At 36.1% G+C, this 24,763-nt stretch overlaps 1 long non-coding RNA gene across 1 annotated transcript in view; it reads right to left on the reverse strand.

Moving 5' to 3' along the window:
* Window positions 1-5,225: 5,225 nt before the first annotated feature.
* Window positions 5,226-24,763, reverse strand: part of LOC107308996 — a 50,038-nt gene continuing 30,500 nt past the window's right edge. The window contains exons 2-3 of the long non-coding RNA XR_001553035.2: window positions 24,595-24,701; window positions 5,226-5,838 (exon numbers count right to left, since the gene is read on the reverse strand). This is a non-coding gene — a long non-coding RNA (uncharacterized LOC107308996). The remainder of the gene's footprint in view (window positions 5,839-24,594; window positions 24,702-24,763) is intronic.

A 24,763-nucleotide genomic window follows, 5' to 3' on the forward strand; every position in this document is an offset into this window, starting at 1 on the left:
CTGGAGGCACTCAATGCCTTGCAGGATCAGTAGTTTAATATCCCTAAATGGAATAAATAGTGAGCCAAGTAAAATGTACCACCTTTGTCATGAGAATTTCAGCAACATTAAACACTTCTAGGTTGAGATCTGTGTTTTCCGGAGTAGTGAGATCAATTCTATTGCTGAGCCATTTTACACAAGGCTGGGCAAAGAATTTCTGCCATGAAAGGAAATGGAAAAAAGTTTTTTAGCCTTTTCCTTCCTCCCACAGACTGAAATACTGTCCTTTGTGTAGGTGACAAATGCTTGATAATACCATATGAGATCTGTATAAGGAGGAAAGTACAGAAATGAAACTTGGCAAAGTTATTTGCTAAAAAGAAAAGAGTCCTGGAGTAGTATGAGATCATGTCTTCAGACCAGAAAGTTCAGAGATGCATAAATTTTTTCCAGAGATTAGAACATTCATTTAAATGGTTTTATTTGTGATAAGAAATCACTAATATATTAATGAATAGATAAATCACTTTAATTTTCAGTAAATATTTGGGGATCTGTTTTACTTTGGAAAAAGCTCATTTCACACAAGGTCCAGAAAGAAATAAATGTGAGTTACACCATCACTACAATTGTGTTCTTCTGAGCTGCATAACTCTGAAGTTTGAAAAGGCTAATCTGATATGCATTTTAGCTATTTTTAATGCAGAAATCTTTTGATATTGGAGTATTACAGATCTCTCGGAGGGAATCCATTATCCAGTATTTATACAAAGCTGTGTGAATACTTTGCTATCCCTCTGCAAGGTTTGCTTCCTCTCACTGGACATTCTGCAGTGATAATAACCAGGCAGCACTCACTTATGGAATTTACCGAAAGATTATGTATTTTATCCGTTGAATGGACTTCAGGCAGAGCTAGGATGCTGCCAGGGAAATAAAGACAAAGAGTACTCTCTCTTTTGTTCCCTCAGTAGCTGTTTAATATAAAATGAATTATATTTGGTATTTAAATAAATTAACTTGCAGCTGTAAGAGATCAATTTTATCAGATTCAGCAAAGACTTTGATATTTGCAAACATAAAGGTCTTAGTAGAATATCCATTCAAAACATGAAAAAACGAATGTGATACTTTGCAATCCAGTTTAAGCCAGGTTTGTGGGGAGACATTAAACCTTTTACAAGACTTGCTAGTATAATTAGAAACAATAGATAATATAAAGGACTGAAAACCTTTCTGTGGGTTTGAAATAAAAGGCATCAAACTTCAAAGCCAAGTAACAGTGGGAAATAATTGCTCAGAATTTAACTTGCTTATGTTCAATTTGAGACCAAAGAAAAAAATTGGTTAAAATCAGGGGAGTAAGATGGTCCAAGGGAATATGATATCAATGGAAGAGCCGAAGTGGTGGTGACAGTGGAGGGAAATGGAATTAATTACTTTCTCATGGATGCTAAATTATTAGTCACAAACTTAATAGAGAAAAAAAAATCACAGCCTGCCACAAAAACTGAATCTTGTTTGGGTATTTGATTTGTAACATTCAGGGCAGTTATAAATTTGAGTTTCTGCACAATACAACACCACTAAAATACAAGTGAATTTTTTCATATTTTTCCATGCAACAGTGCATATAAGATGTTTGTAAACAGCCAAATAAATATTTTTAAATAGAAAAAGCTGTCATCTTTAACACAGTTAGGAAAACAAACTGAACAGAAGTCACATTATGCACTCTCTGAGGCTCTGCCCTTTTGACATAGGCATTTCTACAGACTAGAGAAATCACTGATACTGAAGGTCACAGGGTTAAGAAAATAATTGTCCATCAGTTTTATTAAAGAGCTGTGCACAGGATGGATGCCAGATAAAGTGTAGCTTCCTCTTGAGTCACTGAAGAAGAGTTTTTTGCAATGCAATACTATCTCAAGAGCAAGACTCTTTGAAGAATATATTTTTTTCTAGGTAACTTGTCAGTGACACATTCCATCAGATTTTTCTAGGTTAAAAAAACTAATAATCTCATAAATAACAAACCTCAATGTCATCTCTATTTTCAGTGACTGGAATTGTTACCTGAACTGAATTTTTTTAACTGTTCTGTGTGATACCCTGTAATGAAAACAGAGGCTCAAAATACTGTATTGAAAAGATACAAGGACTGTAGGTGATTTATTATTTGGTTTGTATATTTATGGTGATGTAAACCAACAAAAGTGACTTTTACTTCCCCCACCTCAAGAGCTTATTTTTCTGCAATTTAAATATTAGCTCATAGGTTTCACTGTCCATTACAGTATCAAAAAGATATTAAGTATCTCTACACACGTTCCAGAGAAGAAAGCTGTGTGTTTAAAAGAGGAAAGGGTATAGTCTTGAGGGACTGAATCAGGGAGAGAGGATTTAAGACTACCATGTCCACAATTCACCCTACAGAACTAATGTTGTTCATTGATGTAATGAAGTTTGAGTCTTTGGGAGAAATGAGTTACTGAGAATTGTCTGAATTTTCAGCTTAGCCTGAAAAATTCACTCTAAGTGTCCAGTGAAGGAGTGGTAAGCACAGATGGAGAGGTGATATACTGGTCTACGGGACTGCCCATATGGTTTGTTGCTCTGAGTATTTGATTTTGTGAATAGCAATAAAGCTTTTTTTATTGATCTCTGAAGGATTAATTTCTTAATTTAGCACTCACTGGCAAAGATGTCTGCTGAAAAAAAATAATGGATATGCATGTAATGAATTGCAGTGTTTATAGTTTGCAAGACACACAAAAACCATAATCTGCTTATTGGAATTGAGTTTGAAAAGTGTTAATTCATGAGCTTTGACATTCCAATTATTTTGTTATTAATATGTTCTGCACCCACCTTTAGTACTGTCTAGCATCCTTTCAATAGCCCTGCTAAACAACACTAGATGCAGATAACGGAAATGCTGTATCACTGTGCATTTCTCTAAAGGAGGAGATGGGGAATTTAGTGAGCCTTTTATTTAATTTAAGGTGACTGCTTTTCGCAGCAGAAGTATGGAGCATTCTTAAATTGTGCTGACAAGGGAGGTAAGAAGTGAACAAAATTTCAATTCCATTCAAAGTTTAGACTTGTTCAGCAAATATTTTTTTTTGTGTAAGTCATATTTATGTGTGGCTTGTTGCAAATGGCTTCATATTTCTTAAAAGTGGTGCATTAATTTTTAGTTATAAATTATTCTTTTTCTTTCTCTGCTGAATGGACTTTGCCACACAGATAACAATCCAAGTCATGTTGCTCTGAAATTGAGCCAGATAAGAAGGGAAACAAATGGAAAGCACCAGGAAGTGCTTCCCAAGGAGTAACCTTTCACTGGTTAAAGTGAAACTCTCACTGAAATACAATAGTGATATAACCTTGATGTTGCCATATGTAGACCAAGAAGTAATACAATGATTTGAGACCATCTTGCTTGCAATGACTGAAAAGGCCAATCTGTTAAAAACCAGACAGGCATTAAGACTGAGCAGCTGCCTGGATTTGCATATGTTGGGGCTGTCAAATATCATACTTCACTTATCTGATACTAAACGCACTTCTGGTGATGCAACTCAGCCAATCTTCCTGTTGCACTCCGGAGATCTCATGTTGCTGATCCAGGTCTTGCTCTGTGTACTAGATTAACCTAGGAAAAACAAAGACAGTTTTTAGATTACACCTCACTTGTTCTGTTCTGTCATCTGGCACATAAAGTGGGAAATCAGCACCACAGATCTTAATGGCAACATTGGAGACCACGGAGATCCAACCTTTTTTTTTTCTTTTTTCCTATCCAGAAGGTAAGATACACAAGTCTTTGACAATAGGGATATGATTTCTGGTACTCTAGTGATTTTCCTCGGTGGCATTAAAGATCTATTATTTATGGAAATTATGCTCTGAACACATTGGAGGACATTTCTGCAAGGTATGTATGCTAACTAGCTGAGTAATGAAAAGTGGAGAGCAAGAGTGGTGTGTTTTAAGTTGCAATAAGTAAAGACATTGTTGGCTCACTTCTTTCTATGGACTTTTACTTATTGCATAAAGTAGTTATACAACCTTTCTTAGGGCTACTTCTCAAGAAAATTATTTGCCTTCTCTTTTAGGATCCATGTAATATAAAAAACATTTCTTTATAACAATGAAGTGATGTTCATATGTACAAATATTTTAATAAGAGGAATTGGAAAAAACATCAGTGGAAGGAAAGAACTTCAGAAGAACTGTGCAGAAGAATGCAGCAGAAATCAAATCAACAGCATCAACAATCTCATATTTCTTATCAACCTATCCTGCTTGTCTGGGAGTGTCTGTACTAAACAGTCTTCTGAAATTTATGTGGCTATTATACCAAAAACAAATTTTAGAATTCAACTGACTTCTTAAAGAGCTGCAGATGGAGAAAGTAATTATCATTGCATTCCCTAAACTATCCTTCATCAGCAGCTGCTCAACTTGGGAATAATTCTCAAGTTAACAACAATTTTACCCCAATCCCTTCCAATCTAAGCCATTCTGTGATTCTATAAATATATGATTAGTGTAAAATAAAATAGAAAAAAATCATGGAAAAGTATAGGGTCTAATTATGAAGAGGATTTACCCTTCATAAGTCTGAACAACGCTTGAAACTGAAAGTGTGAAGTGGCAAAATCAAATGATAGGTAACGAGCTTGGGATATTTTTGATCACAGCATTGCAGCCATTTCCTGTACACAGAGAAAGTTAGATTCGATCATCTATAATAATGTATATTCTACACATGGCTCTCAGACCATGAAGCAGTCCCAGTTTTGTGACTAAAAATCAAGAAAAATTCAGCCAGGCCTTGCTGTCCTCTCTGAACCCAACTGTAAACTTTCTAAAACATTTAAGGTCTTCAGAATTTCTCAAAGGGTTTCAGAGAGAAATGATAAAGAAATATTACTCTGAGAAGTTCATATCTAATATGAAAACGTCCATTTTTCTGTAACTCAATAAGAAATATTCTACTGGCTGTCAGATGGCCTTGGTTTTGCCAAAGTCCTGTAAAATTAAATCCCATTTTCTTTGTAAGAAATGAAACATATATGGAATGAGAACTTTACTAGAGAGAAAAGAATGGTCAGTTGTTTCTTATTGAAATCATGGAATATGAAAGACAAAGTCATCTTCAACTTTTCTGTGATCTGTGCTGATGCAACAGCTTTTTTTCCAGTGCCTAACCACTCTTTTGGAAAATAATTTTTTCCTAATGTCCAACTTGAATCTCTCCTGGTGCAACTTGAGGACATTCTTTCCTATCCTGTCACTAGATACGCAGGAGTGGAGGCCAACACCCACCTCACCACAGCTTCTTTCAGGTGGTTATAGAGAGTGATAAGGTCTTCCCTGAGTCTTCTCCAGACTGAACAATCCCATTTCCCTCAGCTGCTCCTCATAAGACTTGTGCTCCAGACCCCTCACGAGCTTTGCTGCCCTTTTTTGAACACTCTCCAGGGCCTTGATGTCTTTCTTGTAGTGAGGGGCCCAAAACTGAACACAGTACTAGAGGTGCAGCCTCACAAGAGCTGAATATAGGGAGTTGGTCTCTTCCCTTCTCCTGCTGGCAACACTATTTCTGATACAAGCCAGGATGCCTTTGGTCTTGTTGTCCACCTGGGAACACTGTTGGCTCATGTTCATTGGAGTGTTGATCAACATGTTCAGGTCCATTTCTTCCACAGTCTTCCAGCCACTCAACCCCAAGCCTGTAGCATTGCATAGGGTTGTTGTGGCCAAAAGGAAACAGACTGATGCTGTTTACTACAAGCAGAATTATACCAACTCCCAGTGTCTGAAGCAGAAATTCAACCTGAGGATCTAGGAGAGAAAATGAAGCAATTAACAAGTAAATTGATTCCAGCTGATCTACTTGGAAAAAATGGCTATCACTTCTCATTTCCAAGTAGAGCTCTGTTGCTGTTACCTATAGTTTACACTGTCTGAAGCCATTTAGTTACAATATTTGTAGGTAATAGAAGTATTAATTTTTGTTTTTTTTTTGTATTTCTTACATTTTTTGAAATCATAATTGCACGAAAACCCAGATATCACTGATGCAATAGAGTCTTTAATTCTCCTAAAGAGAGGCTTTCCTCATTTGTATTCTGCACTATTGTACATCACACAAACAGCTTGATAAGGAACAGCTCAAATTTGGATCCCTTTTTCAAGTTAAAAGATGTATTTTTGACAATTTGATATGTGATCTCAGATGCATTTCATTCCAGTGCTCCTTTGTTATAAAGCATATACTTTCTGTGCTAAGCTGTTGTTTCACAAAAAAAAAAAAAAAAAAAAAAAAAAATCTTGATGATTTCTTGTAAGTTCACTTATGGAATTTAAAGATCTTTTATGGGAATTTACAACAGTTCTCAACATAAATTTCTTCAGAAAAAAATAATGAAATCAGCAGTTCATGTTGGTTTGTGAATGGTAGTTCGGAGATCCAAATCAAATCCACACCCTCTGAAGTCTCTAATTAGTATTAGAAGTAACCTGAGAATACTTCAATAGTGTTAAATTATCCTCCACAGTTCATATGAGTTATGGTATCATCAAATCTACATGTTCTCGAAAGATCTTACTTCACCTGTAGGAAAAAAATGAACAAGAAAGCTTTATGGTTGAAAGTCAAGTTATTAATCTTATTTGTCATATATCAAAATTTGCTGCACTTAGCAATGGGAGATTTAGAAGTGAAAGTGTAGAATTATTGACTGTAATAATCATATATTTCATATCATGATTAGTTATGTGTCTGCAGTGCAGGAAAGGGATATCTTTTACTGAGACTACTTCTGCCAGAAAAGCTGTAGAATGTGTTCCAAATTGTCATTTAAAAATAATAATTGTGGTGATCTGGAAGATCATTATCTGTATTTTTAATGCTCGAACTTTGTGTGTTATGATAGCACCTTGCAATATGTGCCATATCTACTAAGAAAGCCTTTCCTTGCCTTGCCTTTTGCCATACACTGTGACAGCAGGGTTTTACTGCTCTCACTTTTGCTGTGAAATAATGGACTGCATTTAGCACAGACAAGAAAGTGATGTAAATTAAAAAAAAAAAATTATTGGGAAGGTGCTATTAAATGATGAATGTTAAATGTGTAAATGTCCTAAGCATCTGCAGTGAGAAGAAATCTGGTATGGTCAATACTAGACTATATTGGAATGAACCAAGAAAGCAATGAAGAGATGTGCCATCTTTTGAGCAGAAGCCCTATATGGGAACAGGAGGATCTGGAACCGAAACAGCCCTTAAGAAAGGGGAAGTCATGCAGTGAAGAAATACTTGGTGATAAATTAATTGGTTTAAATTGTTCTTTGGTGAATTTTGTGAGCCTTGTTGAGGTTCAAAAATGAGATTTTTTTTTTTCTTTTTTTTTCCAGTGGTGTACTTTTAAATAAGTTCTCTATTTTGTGATGTCTAAAAACCACTTTGTCAATCTGTGAGGAGATCCAAGATCTCCTTAAGCCTGATTTGCCACCAAAGTCAGTACATTGTGAAATTAATGTTGTACCTAGTGTAACTTTTTGAAAATCAATAACTAGGAGTTTTGACAATGCAAAAATTGCTTTTGTAAACTGTTCTGACTGATAAAATAGATTATTAACTGATGACAGCTATCAAAGGGATATGCCATCCCTTGAAACAAAATACCATGAAAGAAAGAATCATGGAATTTTAGGGGTTGGAAGGGACCTCTGGAGATCATCCAGTCCCCATATTATAAAAAGAGATGTATAGCATCAGGGCTGAGAGACCACTATTGAAGCTGTCTTGATCACTGCTCTGATTGTATTCCCATATTGTTTTTCATTTTGCGAAGGGAGTCTGCTCCAATTTCAGTTATGTAATGGAGGGTACAGGGTTGGTGTGTTAAAACTCAGTCAACATGCTTTTCATTTGGTCTGAGGAAGAGCTAAATCTGCTGGTTGCCTGAAGCTGAAATAGTAACAAGGGTATTTTCCCTCAAGAAAATACATCCAGGCTTAATTTTGAAAGGGCAAAAATTGTGGCAGAGTAAGAAAAAGAGCTGATGCTACATTTAGAGACAATTACCCTTTTCAAAACACATCTGTGAGAACAGGCCAGGTAACTTATGTCAGATGCTGAACTTGAGCCCATCTGCCTCAGGAATTAATACAGGATGTAGTAAAATAACACCTATGTAAGTCCGTGTCTCCCATGTTTGTGGATGAACAATGAGTTTATGTGCCTGGTTCCTATCAGTCCTGTTCCTCATGCACTGTATGGATGACCACTGTGAAGATGACCTTTGCTTTAGCACGTGCATAGCAAGTCTGAGACATCACACAATGATGAACTCACTGTCTAGGCACTGTACAGTTATTGCACAGATATTTCAGTCTCGGAAGTCTGAGACAGAAATATGAACCCCTGGGTTGTAAATCACCATTTTTTTCTCACTCAACCCAAAGACTGATGAAGCTCAGGTTGGCTTCAAGCCTTATGCACAAACAATAGAGATGTTTGGGCTGTGGAAAATCTGGAAGTCTTATAGCTCTGAAGTCTTCAAACTGTGGAGATTACAGGAGTAGAAAAGTCCAGTCACAAGGACAGCTGAGAAAATGATATTTTTAATAGGGTTCCCCCCCCCCACCTCCTTATTTCCTAAATCTAATACACTTAAAAGGCATGCTGTGAAATGCTGAATTGTGTGTGTTTGCATGGTGTGAACTGTGAGCATAGCTAGACAGGCGATCCCTTTCCCATCTCTTTTTAAGTTGGTAAAATATCAGGAAGTATCTTTTTATGTCATCTAATAATCACAAATCTTCCTTATAAAGTACTTTGCCAATCAGAAAAATTCACATCACACTGATATGTTTCCAATGGTAGTATCTTTCAGACTACAGGAAAGAACAAGCCAACAATGCTTTTTCACTTCAGAGTACTTAGACTTTATTCAAAGTTCCTATTCCGTGTTTCTCAGATAAGTGGTTCAAACTGCTAGAAAGGGGCCAAAGAAAAGATCCTTAAATGGAATCTCACTATAACATTCATTCTATGAAGACAGCTGTCCTTTCCATCACTTGCTACCTCTGCCTGTGTGTGGTGTTTCCCTAAAGATGTGGCTATTAATTTAATGTCAGTTTGAAACTGTTCTTCATATACTAAAGCTGAACGCTGTCATGAAAAGTACTGAGAAAAGTACCTACAGGCTTCAAAGAAATGGTTCCAAACAGAACTTCAATGCCATTCGTGACTCTGCCTAAATAGGAAAAGTCCCGTGTACCCAATTTGAAACTGATGAAATCTGCATGGAAGTCCTCTGAGTCAGAAAATATTCACTAGGAAAGGTAAGTAAAAGTGAGTGAAGTTCTTAATCACGACACATTTGAATGTGTTTCCAGTAGTGACTGTGTTTGGCAGCCATAGTTCTTTGCCTTTTGCCTATTAAGAGCTTTTGGAGTATATCTGAAGCATTCCAGCACTTGCAAATAAAATATGAGCTTTTCTTGTGATACTTGAACTTTCTGATTGTACTGGCCAGAATCTCCTAAATGAGGCATTTTGCCTGATAATGAATAGACAGAAATGCAGACTGGTGCAGGCCAGTTGCACACTTAAATACTCTTGTTTAGGACTTAGAAGCCTTCCTACAGAACTGAGACTAATTGAACAGAACACACTCTGAGGGTTGAACAGTCCAAGGCAACAGACCAGCAGAACAAAGTCTGCTGCTTTCACACGCATAAAACCAACTGGCTGTGAGTTCCAGCCACATTCCTTAATCAAACTATGGGGCTGTGGTTTTATTGCATGTAATGGTCTGGTGGAACAATTTGATTAGTGATTTTAACCAGACATGAATATAAGGCTTAAACCTATGTGGTAATAGAATTAGCCTTTGCGGTTTTTTGTAAAGTGCCACATGCTTCCACAGCATTAAAAGGCAATTATTTATTCTTCCTCTTGCTTAGCCCTAGCAATTGTGCCTTCTACAAATTGCATGACATTGTAGAAAGTTACTTTTTTTGCCGTTAGTTAAGATTTGCTCTGCAACTTGACATGATAAGCTTTTGTTTTCAGTTCCAGTTATGCTCCTGTAAGTCTACACTCAGGGATAAATCATGTAGTCAGTTTTTCATTATAAACTGAAAGATTAATAAGATAAAAATTAAAATTCAGCTACTTTAGAAACAAAATTAGATGAAAAATGCTGTTTGCTTTTATTAGAAGTGTTTAGATGAGAAGCATTTATTATCTATGTCCTTTGAGGTAGAAGCTGGAAGAGTGGTTCAAAATTGTTTCTCTGTTGCCAGGAGAAACTGCCTAAATATGACAAAATCTAAGCATTTATATTGAAATTACTAATAGAAACATTTACATATGATACAAAAAGACCAATATTTCTTGATTTGTATTCTGCTCCAATAAAGTAGTTAATGGTACAATTGTCATCCCTGGAGGCTTTCAAGAAAGGTGTATGTCTGGCACTGAGGGACGTGGTTTAGTGGGCATGGTAGTGGTGACTGGACTAGATGATCTCAGAGGTCTTTTCCAACCTTAATGTTTCTATGATTCTAAACACTACAATTCCTTTTATATGTATGCATCCTCTCACAGGAAAAAAAAAAAAATTAGAAACCATGTACAATATTATTATTTATTATTATTAATTTTTAAAATTTATTTATTTATTTGTTTATTTATTTATTTATTTATTTATTCTGGAACTAGCGGGACAAAGATGATCTTTTTAAGAATGGTTGTGGGATTCTATTTTAAAAGGAAAAACAAACAAAAAAAAGAAACAACCCTTGGAAAACAGAGCTGTGGACATTACTCATATTCACTGCATGTAGTCACAAGATGTTCCTCCTCCTGTGCACAGAATTAGACATATCTTCTGGAAAGAGAGTGTGTAGGCTTTTTTTGTATCTGGAGTCGAAGTCCCAGGACATAAACACATGAGTGCTGCGACAAGCCAGATATTTCAATTCTTGACTTCATTGTATGCAAATTATAGGTAGTAAAAACAAGTATCCCATAAATACTATCCTCTTTATTCTATATCCAGTTTTGTAGTGTATGCTGGATGCTTTTAGAAAATATAGAGTAGGATTTACTAAGTCAGGGTAGTTTCCCATTTCATTTTAAATAAACTATTTTCAATTAATATTGCATATACAAATGACTTTCTTCTACTTCTGTTCCTCTTTTCTTCCTCTTAGCTTGGAATCAGTGTAATTTGAAATATCACACCTATCAAACTGGATGCGTAATATTACTCCTAAGACACATTAAAACAGTTAGGCTTTTATATTGTTCCTTAAAAATATCCCAGCATAGTAGTGAATTTAATAACATTAGTTTCTGGCAGGAGGGATTAAAGAACAGGAAATAATCTATACTTTATAGCTTTGAGTATCAAGATAATAATGTATATTATTCAATATCCCCATTGCTGATATGACTTTTTTCAGGAATAGCAAATTAGAAAATTAAAAATTTCCTCTCATTTTAATATATTTTATTGATGAGAAACTTCATCGTGTTTAATCAGTTTTCTGGAATGGAAAGAAGAAAGATAAAATGCTATTGCTTGAAGATAAGCAAAGAAGAGCAAGTAAGCTATTTAGTGTAGCAATACTTTGTCTCTTTAATGTTTTTCTGCTGTTTTCACAACTTCATCTGGAGAGCATTAATGCAATAGCAGTGTGAAATATATGTCTAGTTAGACTTTGTAAGTGTTGTATTGTAATTTTTAAAGAGTTTTTGTTGTTGTTAAGTCTGGGAGCTTGTTCAGTGTAGATAATTTGCATTTGACTTTGTTCTTAGATATGCCTTATTTGATATGGATTCTTTCAAATAAAAAATAGAGAAGATGCCAAAGCTTCTAATAAAGGAGGGTTTAGAAATGAGGCTTTAATCTTTTGCAGACAGCTTAGAGTCCTGGCTTTTTCTAGCACTGAATACCAAGTGGTTCCTTCTGATTTCAATGTTTGAGAGTTCCTTGATTCTTATTTCTCTGTCATAAGGTGATTGAAATTTTGTATAACACAGCACCTGAGTCTCCTTACCTAACCTGGTGCACCAGGTTATTTATTTTTTTTTCTTTTACTTATTGACATGTCTTCCCATCATATTTCCACTCCTTCATCTTTCTCTTGGTCACACTGTTTTGTCCACACAGGATGAGGCCGGATTCAGATATGCACTGCTGATGCCTGTCATGTCTTCATCATGGGAACACAGGGCTCCCATCTTCCTGTGTGGGAGGATGCAGAAGGAGGAGAAATAAGGTTAAGTTCCCTAGCACTTTTCCCTAGCAGCATCACAGAAGGTTAACGCACACTAAGTAGTCCCTGATAAAAGGGAAGGGATGTTCTAATTCACAAAACTTTGCCCAGCTTTGTTACATTAGGCATCATATAGCACAGTGTTAGGCAGGGCTTATTTTTCAGCCTGTGACATATTTGCACTTTAATATTTTGTCTGCACCCTTGCAGCTCTCTTCCACTGAGCACATTTCCTGTAACAAGGAGATCTGTGGAATTCTGTTTGCTCTTTGTCAGTAGGGAAATTGCAAGAGAGTCAGACATACCTCACTCCAGGGCCTGAATTATACTGTTATCCTGCTGTCTGCTGTGCAGAGCTTTCAAGTAGACTGTTTGCCATTAGAGCATCTCTGTGTGAATTATTTACTACTGACAGAGGTAACCAGTAGGGAATATTTCCATAGGGTATGGATTTATAATTATGCTGTTTGTTCAGGGATTAAAGTTTTTTTTGATGGCTCAGAGAGAGGGTTTTGTTTGTTTGTTTTGAAACCATAGGAAGTGCACTAGGAATCTGACCTATCATGTTATTTCTAGCTCAGGAGAGGGAATATGGGATGAATAATAAGAATAATAAAAATAAGGTAAATACTTATTTTCTCTAGAAACACTTTAATCTGAATCCATGGAAAAATATCCAAAGCAGAAATTTCTGCTTTATTTTAAAAGGTTCAGCCTGGAGACTGATATCCTTGCAGAATGGTAGGCAGAATGACCTTCTCAGGTTCTCCCTAAGGGCTTCTGTTAGAAGTCAATCAGATTCAACCAGGAGTCAATGAGCAATAGCTTTGAAGTATGGCAAGGATAACATAAGCGTTTACACTCCTGTATTTACCATGAATTTACCATGGTATTTTTATTATTTGCTATGTTTGTACATGTGCTGGATTAGGAGTGGGGTGACTTTACTTATTTAATTCATTTTTTTGGAAGCGGATACAATTACCACAAAATGTGGCAGGAATTTCATAATACTACAGTAACGTGGATACCACTGGAGTAGCATGGTGGGAACAATGAGCTGTGATGGGTGAGGCACCGTGCATGGCTTAGATGAAACATCTGCTGAATCAGCTGAAAACCCACTGTGCTTAACCTGGCTGTTAGTCTGTTTCTCCCAGGCCTAATAATATGGTTATGAAAAATATCAAGTTGAAAAGCCAGAAAAAATATTTTTTTCTTCAAGTATTGAGAGAAACTTACTCAAAGTGACACAAAATAATGGAGTTGCTCTATCTTTGTATAAATAGCTGAAACGTATCATCAAGCTTTTCAGTGGATTTTAAGTACATTCATATTTAATATTGTAGTTATTTTTCAATGGCTTTCACAGTGATCTGACTGACTATATCATATGAAATGTCTGGTTTTGTTTCAATATTCAGATAAATCTGAAAACCATTCTCCTATGGTGATGTCTCAGTGCAGAAGGAAATGGGGCAACTGAGTTATTAACGCTTCACCTTCATTTACGATGGAAGTGCTAATAGAGCAATAAATGTAACCAACAGTATTACATAATAAATATTCTGCTTTTTCTATTTTTCTCTTCATCTTCTCATGTGCCTTAGCAAATGTATTTGAAATAAGCAACAGTCATCTCTTGTACTTCCTCTTCCAGAATGAAAATCCCACAGGGACAATGAAAAATTATTAATCAAAACAAACCTATGAACTAAGGAAATAGTATCAAGATTGGCACAAGCATTACTTAACATTGTCCTGATAAAGATATAGCTGATCTTAAGCTTGAGCTTTTATGAGGACTAAACACTTGAGATAGTGTCTGAAAGTGAGATTTACTTTTTGTTCCCAGAGTAAATTAATGTTAAATGTGCCAGTCTATAGTACTGCAAAAAATGCATAAACTGAATTAAAATGTGACATTCTATAAACATGCTACAGTTACATGACTGCAAGAATCTGTGTGCAGAAGAAAAAAATGACAGATCGGAGCATCAGAATTGGTCAGTCCTGGTTTATAGCAACCACAGAATTTTTGAGAGTGCCCTAAGGTATGCCTCTTCTGTAGAGGCTTTTTTGCTAATAAAGCAGCCTACCACTGTCAAGAACAGTCTTTTTCTGCCTCAAATTCTAGAAAAGGGAAAACACTACAAAGAAGTATTGCTTCTGTGTTTGTGTGTGTGTGTGTAAATTCAGAATGCCTTGATGTAGAAAGCCCTTGATGTTCCTGCAGATTGCCTCAGAAAAACTGCAATCCAATACTCCAGCCTGGAAATCAAAACCAGGAAGTTGTACAGCACTTTCTCAAAGGGTGAAATAGCCCAGGTATTTGGACAAATTAATAGAGGTGGTTATGGCTGTGCTTGATGAACACTGGAATACTACAGTTCTTCCAAACTGCTTCTTCAGTGACCTGGGAACAGTAACTGGGGATCTGCTGAGCTGCTAACCAGGATGCTGGATAGCTTGTCCATCCACAACTACTAGGGAGGTACAGACAATAGAAAGTGCTCAGGGCTTCATGATTGGAGCATTATTCAGTGAAAGTGGGGGATAGAGAACAACTTTATTTTTTAAAATAATTTGCTTGATGGGATTAGTTTTAGACTCCATTGACACAGCTGATCTAGGCATGTTAATTCAGCACACTTGCATGCGCAGGTAGAAGCTCTGAGATTCTTGCTGTCTTGAGTCCTGAAAGCAGACAACAGTGTCAGCTACAAATAATACAGCAGGCAATATGCAGGCAACGTTGTTTTCAATACTCATGCTAATATAAATTTGCTTTGGTATCTCTCCCTGACATGACGTTACCCTTCATGTGCAAGCAGTGAAGCTCATCAGTTTTTCTGCATTTAGGCAGGAAGTTTAGCTCTGCTCTGGAAGAGGAAGAACTGATGCTATGTGCAAAATGTCAACTAAAGGAAGATTTTATGGATTTTGTTGAGGTTCAAATACTTTGTTTAGGTTCAAATAATCACTAAAAAAAAAACCAAAAACCAAACACTTGATGGACAAAGCACGGTTTCATGCTCCATTTTCCATGGAAGGAAAATTCTGGGAACAGACAATTGGGAGGGACAGAGAATTCTGAAATACTGCAAACATTATTATCCTTACAATAATGGAGAAAGAATGGACAGTCTTGAAGAAATAACACACTGTGTTCATTCAGCCATCTGCTCATGAACAGGACTAGCCTGGACTATGCTAGGAGGTAAAAACCCTGCAGTCAATAGTCCTTCAACTCTGGCAACAGGGGAGACATAAGTGACAGAGATAGTAGAAACTTACATACTGTCCTCTTATAATTACAACAATAATAAAATCTTCCTACTGTTCTCAGACCCCTGGTTAGCTATGAATGAGGAGACCACAGTGATATTAACAGAGACTTTTCTGAACACCTTTATTTTGTTGTGTTGCTTTAATTACGTTGTCTTATTTGTGAAGCTCAAAGTGAGGTAAGTCACAGCTAAGTACATGGTTACCTGTCATCTGCATACACTGATTGTCCCAGCTGATCAAGAAATCTTTTTCCTATAAATCAAGTATTATGATAAAATGTTGGAGTATATAAACTAATACCCCAGTGCAAGAGGAGACTAAGAAGGCAAAAGTGAGGTATGAGGAAGAATGAATCATAGAAGACAAAGACAGTAATACAAATTAGCTTGATCTTGTTCACAAGTGAAGACCCATCATATTTTAATAGATTTTTAATATATTAAAATTTATATATATATATATTCAGATGTGTGTTAAAAATCACTTATCTCTTTGCAGAATTTAGTAATATATCGTTTAATCACACTTCGTTAGGGAAGTTTGAAGATCTGAGAAGAGAGAAGGCAGATGAAGATGAGCCTGCGGGCTTGCTTCCATGCCCACATGGGGGGAGCAGAGGTCTCAGGATCATATTCTAGGGCTATCAGTTCAAAAACTCTCTTAACCCATCAGTAAAATAAGCTTTGTCTTTTTCATAAGAACCTTTTTGAAAGTTCTTCTAATCTAATCTTGTATTTAGATGCTAGATGATGATATATTAAATCTTCAAGCAGAAATGAGCACAAAAGCATGCTCAAATGAAGCATGAAAATATTGCTTTTTCTAAAGCCACACATAATGTTCCAGATACAAAATTTACTCATCAAGCTGCAGGAAAAGCTCAATGTCTAGATTTTTAGCAATAGTAGTTGTATCTAAACAAAACAATTTTTCTATGACAAAGAGTACATGATAAAGTACTAGATCTTAAAAAGGATCCAAATTCTATTTAGCACTGTTAATCAGTTATGCAATGGATTTTGACTTAAAACAAGTATTGGATCTCATCTGATATGTCTATTTAGAAAAAAAATAAAAAATAAAAAGAAAGAACATGAAATCCACATTGCTGCTTGAGTCACCAGGAACTGATAGAAGATACTATGTGCCACATTTGACTCTGTTGTATTTGACCATTCTTGGAAAGCTGTTTCTAAAATGTATTTTGTTACTTTAAGCACAAAGCATTGCTCCAGCTGGTGTGACATGGTTGAGCTGATGGTATTCTACAAATGAGATTTCAAGCATTGCAAGTGCTGAATAAAATGTATTTGGAATGCCTCTGCTTTCTGACTCTGCAAGGTTTCCTTTAGTAATTCCAATGCAGAGGTGCATTTTAGTGGTGTATATATATATATATACCCTATATATATATATATAGGGTATTTTTAGCAGAGAAAAATGGCAGACCTCTCTAATTTCAAAGGAAAAGTTCAAGATTCTCAGAAAGCTGTATTTTTGATGTTGCATTCAGAGCATTTTGTTCTAGGTACAGACAACAATCAGCTTGACTGCTATGACATCTTGAATTCTACAGATAGTACTTTGATGGTGAGCTTCTGCAGTCAAATAATTCCTTGCTGGAGACAAAATTTTTAATTTTAAGTATCTGTAAAATTACAGGATGTCAGCAAAATCTGTGGATTTGGGCTGCTCTTCAGATGCTGGCTCTACAAGAATGCTTTGACTCTCATTCCTATTTGAAAGCAGAAGATTTTAGGACATGGAAAAAGACAAGCATGCACCATTTTTGTCTGTTCTTCCACTGATGGCAGCGACTCATTTTTTGCATCATGGAGTTTGTATTAGACATCATTCTTTCCTTGGTCCTGCTTCTTTCTCTTTTTCATGTGAGATATTTCACTCTAGATCTATGTTTGCTGGGGCAATTTTTATTCAGAATTTGCTGCAGTGTTGTACATTTAAGTCACTTTTTATTAAATTCTTTTTGCAGCTTTACATAAGGCTGTAAAGCCTGAGAAGGTTGTTTCTTTTCCCAAGGTCATAGTTTCAAATTCAGTTGTCACTTGCAATTACATGCAAGGCAAAGATCTAATGAGATAGTGCTTATCATTTGATTTCATACCCATTCCACAACCTTTCGGCACAGGAAACTTAGATTTATTTCATTGTTCACTTGGATTTTTACTGTAGAGGATTAAGATGAATAAATATAAAGACGAAGAGATCTTTGAATTCTTTCTTTCAATTTCCTGCAAGAAAGAATATCAAAAAAGTTTGTAGCACTCCATGTACATCACTGTTGTCTATACCCAATGCTTATGATCAAAGGAGTATTTTTAAAAGAAATCTTTAAAGGAAAGATCTTTTAAATAAATTCAAACTTCTTTGCCCAAGGAAAGGAGAAAAGAAGGAGGAAATCTATGAAGAGAGAACTCAACTGCCTTTTTTTAGAAGTGCATTACAGCCAGTACATTTTTTTTTCCAAAAAGGTCTATTTCTTAAGTGGAAGGGGGTTTTGTTTCAGTAATCTAATGTAGTATCCATCAAAGCTTAGGGAAATGTCTTCATTTTCAGATTTCAGATATTTCTCTCCCCTTCTACATTTTTCTTTTTTTTTCTTTCTTTCTTTCTTTCTTTCTTTCTTTCTTTCTTTCTTTCTTTCTTTCTTTCTTTCTTTCTTTCTTTCTTTCTTTCTTTCTTTCTTTCTTTCTTTCTTTCTTTCTTTCTTTCTTTCTTTTCTTTCTTTCTTTCTTTTCTTTCTTTCTTTCTTTCTTTCTTCTTTCTTCTTTCTTTCTTTCTTTCTTTCTTTCTTTCTTTCTTTCTTTCTTTCTTTCTTTCTTTCTTCCTTCCTTCCTTCCTTCCTTCCTTCCTTCCTTCCTTCCTTCCTTCCTTCCTTGATTTTGATTTTAATTTTTTTACCATTTATGAACTATCTGTATTATTTCAGTTTTTTTTTTTTTTTTTAGATTGCCTGAAGTATTTTTTAATGAATTTTCTGTGTTGTCTGGGTTGTTCATGTGCAGATCAAAAATAGTCTTTGCTCAGAATCAAATCTCAGACACAGTATAACATTGTTATAAAAGTACCTCTAGTATATGTAAGAAGAATTACCTTTTGTGAAGAAGTGTTGAGATTTATCACCCACTTTTCATGCTTTCCTAAAATAGTTAACTTTTTACTCTTTATTTTGCTTTTATGCATTCATTCTTTTCCCTTCTTATTTGAAATACTTCTTATGTAACCCACTACATATCAATCCTTTTTTCAGATCCTTTCTCAGGGTTGTTGACATTTTTTTAAACTTTTAGTTTAAGTCTTTTATTCAGAGAACTTTCCATTTGGTGTCATCTATTAATTTTTGCCATTGCATTCTCTGTATTACTTTTCACTATAATGAAAATAATAAAGAATTTAAAATGTAGGACATATGAGAGAATCTATTCAGGCTTCTTTCAGTAAAAAACAGATTTTGAACTATTTTGTTCTCAACCTTTTGTACAGCAATTTTATCTAGAATATATTTCTCTAGTTTTATTATGAAAAAGTCATGTTGGTCTCTGTCAAAAGCCATACCATGTGACATTTCAGCTTCCCACTCATGTACTTATCCAATTAATTTGTCAAAGAGTGAAATTATATTGTGTGAGCACAATTTGTTTTTGACAAATACATATTAAATGGTACTTAGTACCTTTTTGATGTTGATGAACTGAGAGATTATTTAATAATTTATTCCATCGTTCCTTGGGGTACCAAGGCTTGTTTGAATAATCTCTAATTCCTTATCTATGCCTTTTTCCTCCTTCAGAATGATTTTCTTTCTGTGCTTTTCTAGTCCTTTAGGATCTTGATGTCTTCCAAGCATCCTGATAAATACATGCTGACAGATTTGATATTGTGCTGGCTACTGCTGTAAGTACTCTGAGGGGCATTGTGGTATGCACTGTTGACTCTGATGTATCTAATGCCTAAACAGTCTTCCATACTTCTAGTTTATTTCGCTTCTCCTTGTTACCAGCTACACAATAATTCTGGTATGATTTACTAAGTGCGTGCACTAGTAGGTGCTGCAGTAATGACTCTCCATAAAGTCCAAGTGCTCATCAGCTATCCACATCTATAGCAGTGATAGGGAGCTCTAGGTTAGATCCAAGCTTTCCTCACTGTGCAGGGAAGAGGCATACCGAGCTTTCCTTTGATATCCATAAGTACCTTCATCATAAACCTTGGTCTCATGAATTGCTCTCACTTTTGTGCAACTGTGATTGTTCTTGTGTCTCCATTCATGTCTCAAATTAACAGTCTTGTGGTTAATATATCCACCCAGGGAAGGTTCAGTCCCCTTTTAGGATTTAAATCCAAACTGTCTGTTCTCTTAGAAGATTGAGGCTTCAGTTTTCCCTTAGCAAAATTTATCTAATATTGGCACCTAGAGTTAAAGCCCAAGCTTCTATACTGTCCCTTGACCTATGACCACCCCACCTCTCTATGAAAGTCAGGTCCAGGAAAGGAAAGCAGTGGCAGTGCACAAGGGTCAGAAGGGAGGACAGAGCAGAGGAGAGCCTTGTGGTCCTAGATGTATGCATGATCAGCTAGGGTTACGTATAGTCTTAGTTCAAATGATTATTCCTGCTTCTCCTGAATACAGAACTGGTAAAGTTTAGGAAAGGGTCCTGTGGTAGAAAATACCAGCAAATTTAATGAAAAATTGCCATTTTGCTCTCTCTAACTTCCTGAAGGGAGGTTGTAGTGAGCTGGCGGTCAGCTTCATCTCTCATGCCATTAGTGATAGGACCAGAGAGAATGGTTTCAAGCTACAGCAGGGGTGATTCAGGCTGGACATTAGGAAGTATAACTTCTCAGAAAGGGTGCTCAGGCACTGGAATTGACTGCCCAGGAAAGTGGTGGAGTCACCGATCCTGTGGCTATTCAAGGAACAACTGTATGTTGTGTTGAGAGACATGGTTTAGTGGGAGCTATTGGTAATACATGAACAGCTGGACTCTTTTAGGTCTTTTCCAACCTTGGTGATTCTATGATTCTATGATCCAGCAGTAAAGCTGCACTACTTCAGGGATACTCAAATCCAGAGCAGAAGAGGAGAGATATTTGAGTTGTGTCTACTGCTAATCCGTATTAACAACAACAACAACAAAATCCCAACAAAGACAAAGCAAAGACCAACCAAACAAACCTACCTCTGTAAGCTTTTTCCATGATTTTTTTCTAGTAAAAAAAAAAAAAAATAGTAGCTATATTTTGGAGAGTTAAAGTTCTGTATATTCAAAAGTAGTCAGAAGCATGTGATTAGAATGTAACCAATCCAGGAGCTGTATGTATACATCTAATTGAGGAGCACCAGATTGCTTGAACAAATTCCTGTTAACTAGAGTTGGCTCAACTACTACACCTGTATGTTTCCTCTCCTACCACTAGATTATATGAAAACAAAACTAAAAAATTCTTAGATAGTCAGTCAGGCAGAACTTCTTACATAGGACCTGAGTATCAACAAAGCCTCACTCGTGGCCAAATTTATTGTGTGGATTGGTAGCAGTAATAAAAAAAGATACTTAAGGATTATATCCTCATAACACCTGGCCTCTACAAGGCCCAAACCACCCACCCATCATCAGCTATGATCAGCTGCAAATGAAAGATTAATGATTTCCTTAAGACGACATGAATAACTGCGTTTTTTTTCCCATGTATTTTCAGCATAACAATTAATCATCATGAATAGCTCTATTTTTTTTCTTCTTTTTTTTCAACTTGATTCCAGCATAGTTATTTGGACAGATCTACATTACATATCCTGATCATAAATAACAGGAACATCCCAGATATTTTTGGTGATGTGTGGGGAGCAAGGAGAACAAGCACATGCAGGAGCAAAACTGAAAGACTTTATGAAGCTGAAACAGTATGTGAGATTTATGAAATACAAAATATTTTGATCCTGCAGAAGCTGAAATTTGTTGTCAAGACTATCAGAGCCAATACTATCACCTCCCTCAATCTGCTCGCCACACTTCTTTGGATACAGCCCAGGATATGGTTGGCTTTCTGGGCTGTGAGGGTACCTTGCTGGCTCATGTCCAACTTGCCATCCACCAGTATCCCCAGTTCTTTTTCAACATCCCCCAGAATGTACTGATAGTGGGGGTTGCCAAAACACAGCTGCAAGGCCTTGCACATGACTTTCTTGAACCTTATGAGATTCACCTGGGCCCACTGCTCAAGCCTGTCTAAGTCCTTCTGAATGGCATCCTGTCTCTTGGGTGTGTTGACTGTACCACACAGTTCAGTGTCATCTGCAGACTTTCTGAAGGTGCACTCAATTTCAGTGTTGATGTAATTGATTAAGATGTTTAAGAGCACTGGTCCCATTACTGATCCCTGAGGGACAGCGATCTCCTTCTGGACATCAAGCCATTGACCACTACCCTCTGTGTATAATTTTGCAACCATTTCCTTCTCCATCAAATAGTTCACCAAAATTTTTATTACATCTGTGTGTTGTATACATTCTCTAGGAATTTCATAGAACATACGAGCCCATTCTGGTGTAATGTATTTATTATCTTTCCAAGTAACTTTATCTTCCTACCATTATCTAATTAAATGCTTCTTTTTCCCAGCTTCTCATGTATATATTCTGAACAGAGGATGTTTGCTTTTAAAGCTCCTCTGCTGATGACTGGCGATTCTGTCCTTTTACTGATACTTTCCGTTTAGGTAATTTTCTTAATTATCTTTGAACTTCCTATTCCATGATCTGAACTATAATTTGATTAATCACACCACTCCAATTCCCATTTTCCTTTTTCAGTCTACCTTGCCAAAGGGTTACATGATGCCTCCCATTCCCGCTGTTCTTTCTAGAAGCAGTCAAGCCTAGTTAATTTGTCACTGTACGCTCCTCATCTTTCTGCCTGACAGCCTGAGATATTTCCTGTTGTCATCTCCACTTCACTGGTATTGACATTGTTCAAATTGTACTTGTTTAGCACCACTGTCTGATCTAACTCCACTCCTATAATTTTATGAGATTAAGATATTTCCCCCCCATGACTGCGTAAGTATTGCTCTAGTTTTCAATTTCCTCTTCTTCATGTTACTCCAAGCAAAGCTATGGTCAGTACTGTGTTCATGTAAACACAGTGGGACAAGCAGACAGTGGGTGTGAAATATCTTTATAAAGATATTTCTTTATAAATCAGTAAGTGGACTCATCTAGGAATCCAAATCTAAACTAATGTGTTTTATAGAAGGAAGTTCAGTTTCTCAGAATGACATTACCATCCTGTCTGAAGTTCTAGAATTTGAAGAACAAATGATTTAGTGAAATACATTTAGTTTTCTCCTCCTCTGGATATGGGAAGATTTTTTCTTTGAAATAACCTGTATTTTTATTGGGCTTTATTTCTGAAGCAAGCAATAAAACTTAGAGTGTTTTATAATGAGCAGAAGACCATGTGATTTAGGTCAGCATTGCTGACATTATAACCTAACACCTTTCCAGGAAGCAATTGTAGTACACAGTTTCTGGCAAATGAATCACTTGGAGAATTGTGGGTTTTCTTTTAGTCCTGCCAGTTTCTATGCTTTATGACAAAGCCCACATTTATCTGCATAACATCAAAGGGCCTATTTTATTTTAAATGGTTCATTACAGCTAACTTATAAGTAAAATGCATTTTCTGAGTTCTATGCCTCAATAGAGAACATGGCAGTCCATTCTTTCTGTGAATCTATTGATACTGAGAAAAAAGTAGCTGACTTAAATACAGCATAGAGAGACTAATTTAAATTTTAAATTTGCTTACTAGAGAGAGAAATTCGTTTTGAAGCTATGGTTTCATAATTTGGAACAAGCTAAAGCATTTGTTCTTTTGCAGATAAAGGGCAAATATACTCTGACTCAAATTACATTAACTGCTGTTTTAGCTCTGCATTGTTGGTACTCTGGCATTTATCCTCATTGTTTCTGTCTAAACTTTTGACTAGTGGAAGTGGCTGGATGAAGAATATTTTATTCCTACTTTAGTATTTAATTTTTAGCCTAACATTTATTTTACTTCCTTTCTTCTTTCAATAGTTATGGTACCTTTGTCAGCTCTTTTGAAACCATGCACTGTGAAACACATAATTAAATAGACATATTTCCACAGCTCTTCAGAAGAAAACCCTGTTAAGACATTCTTATTTTCCCTCTTTCTGTGTAGCTTCCTTTCTCTCTGCATTCATTCTTTCTGTCCACAGAGGTATATGAAAGTCATGGCAATTACTGTGTTTAAAGTTGTTACTTTATGCAGCCAAAGAAGAGCTGCATAAGAAAACAGCACATCCACATCACTGTAATTGTTTGATCTTGCTAGAGTCAGTACAAGACTCTCGTATGAATTTCTGTCCATTCTAATTAAGGAGTGCCAAATCCTGTTTTGTGTGTGCTTTCTAAACACCCTTTCTCTTAGGCTAGGTGTCTTTGCTGCCTAGAGAAAGTTTGGATAGTGATGTTTTGACTGTCTCTAATGTGGTACAGCTGCAAGCTATAAAGTAAAACTTTAGCAGCACCACTGTCAGCTTCCTTAATGAGTTCTCAGTGGCTTTAACCCCCACATTGCTGATTTCTTGGTATATAAAGTCAAACAATTTTGCTAACATTTTTTTTTTTTTTTAGTCCCTTGTAATTCAAACTGTTTTTAAAGTCACAGTATGGATGTTTCTATGCCTAAAAATTCAGTACATCAAGGTGACTGGAAGTCAACCATTGGAGGACAGCTGAATAGTTTAGTGGGAAAGGTAGTGGAGAAGTGCTTAGATCTAGCCTTAGCTGTGCAGTTAATTTCCTAAATGTCTTTAAGAAATACAGGAAAATCTGACTCAGTTCTTTCAGTGTCAAATGGGGTTTTTATTGTTCCTGCTCATATGTACACATACACACTCAAGACTATGTTTATTAGTGTCTTTATGAAGAAGCTAGTAAAGCTCTTGAATACTTACCACCCGTGAATAATAGTGGCTCAGTAAAAGCCTTCTGAGAATACAGGCTCCTAGGATCTCCCAGTAAATAAGAAACTGAAGGCAGCAGTCTTGTCCAGCTCAGACACCTATCAATAGATGGAACAAATAAGTGCACTGTAGGTGCATGTATCTCTAGAGGGATGACAGA

Source organism: Coturnix japonica, chromosome 2 (genome assembly GCF_001577835.2).
Source record: "Coturnix japonica isolate 7356 chromosome 2, Coturnix japonica 2.1, whole genome shotgun sequence".
Classification (NCBI taxonomy): domain Eukaryota; kingdom Metazoa; phylum Chordata; class Aves; order Galliformes; family Phasianidae; genus Coturnix; species Coturnix japonica.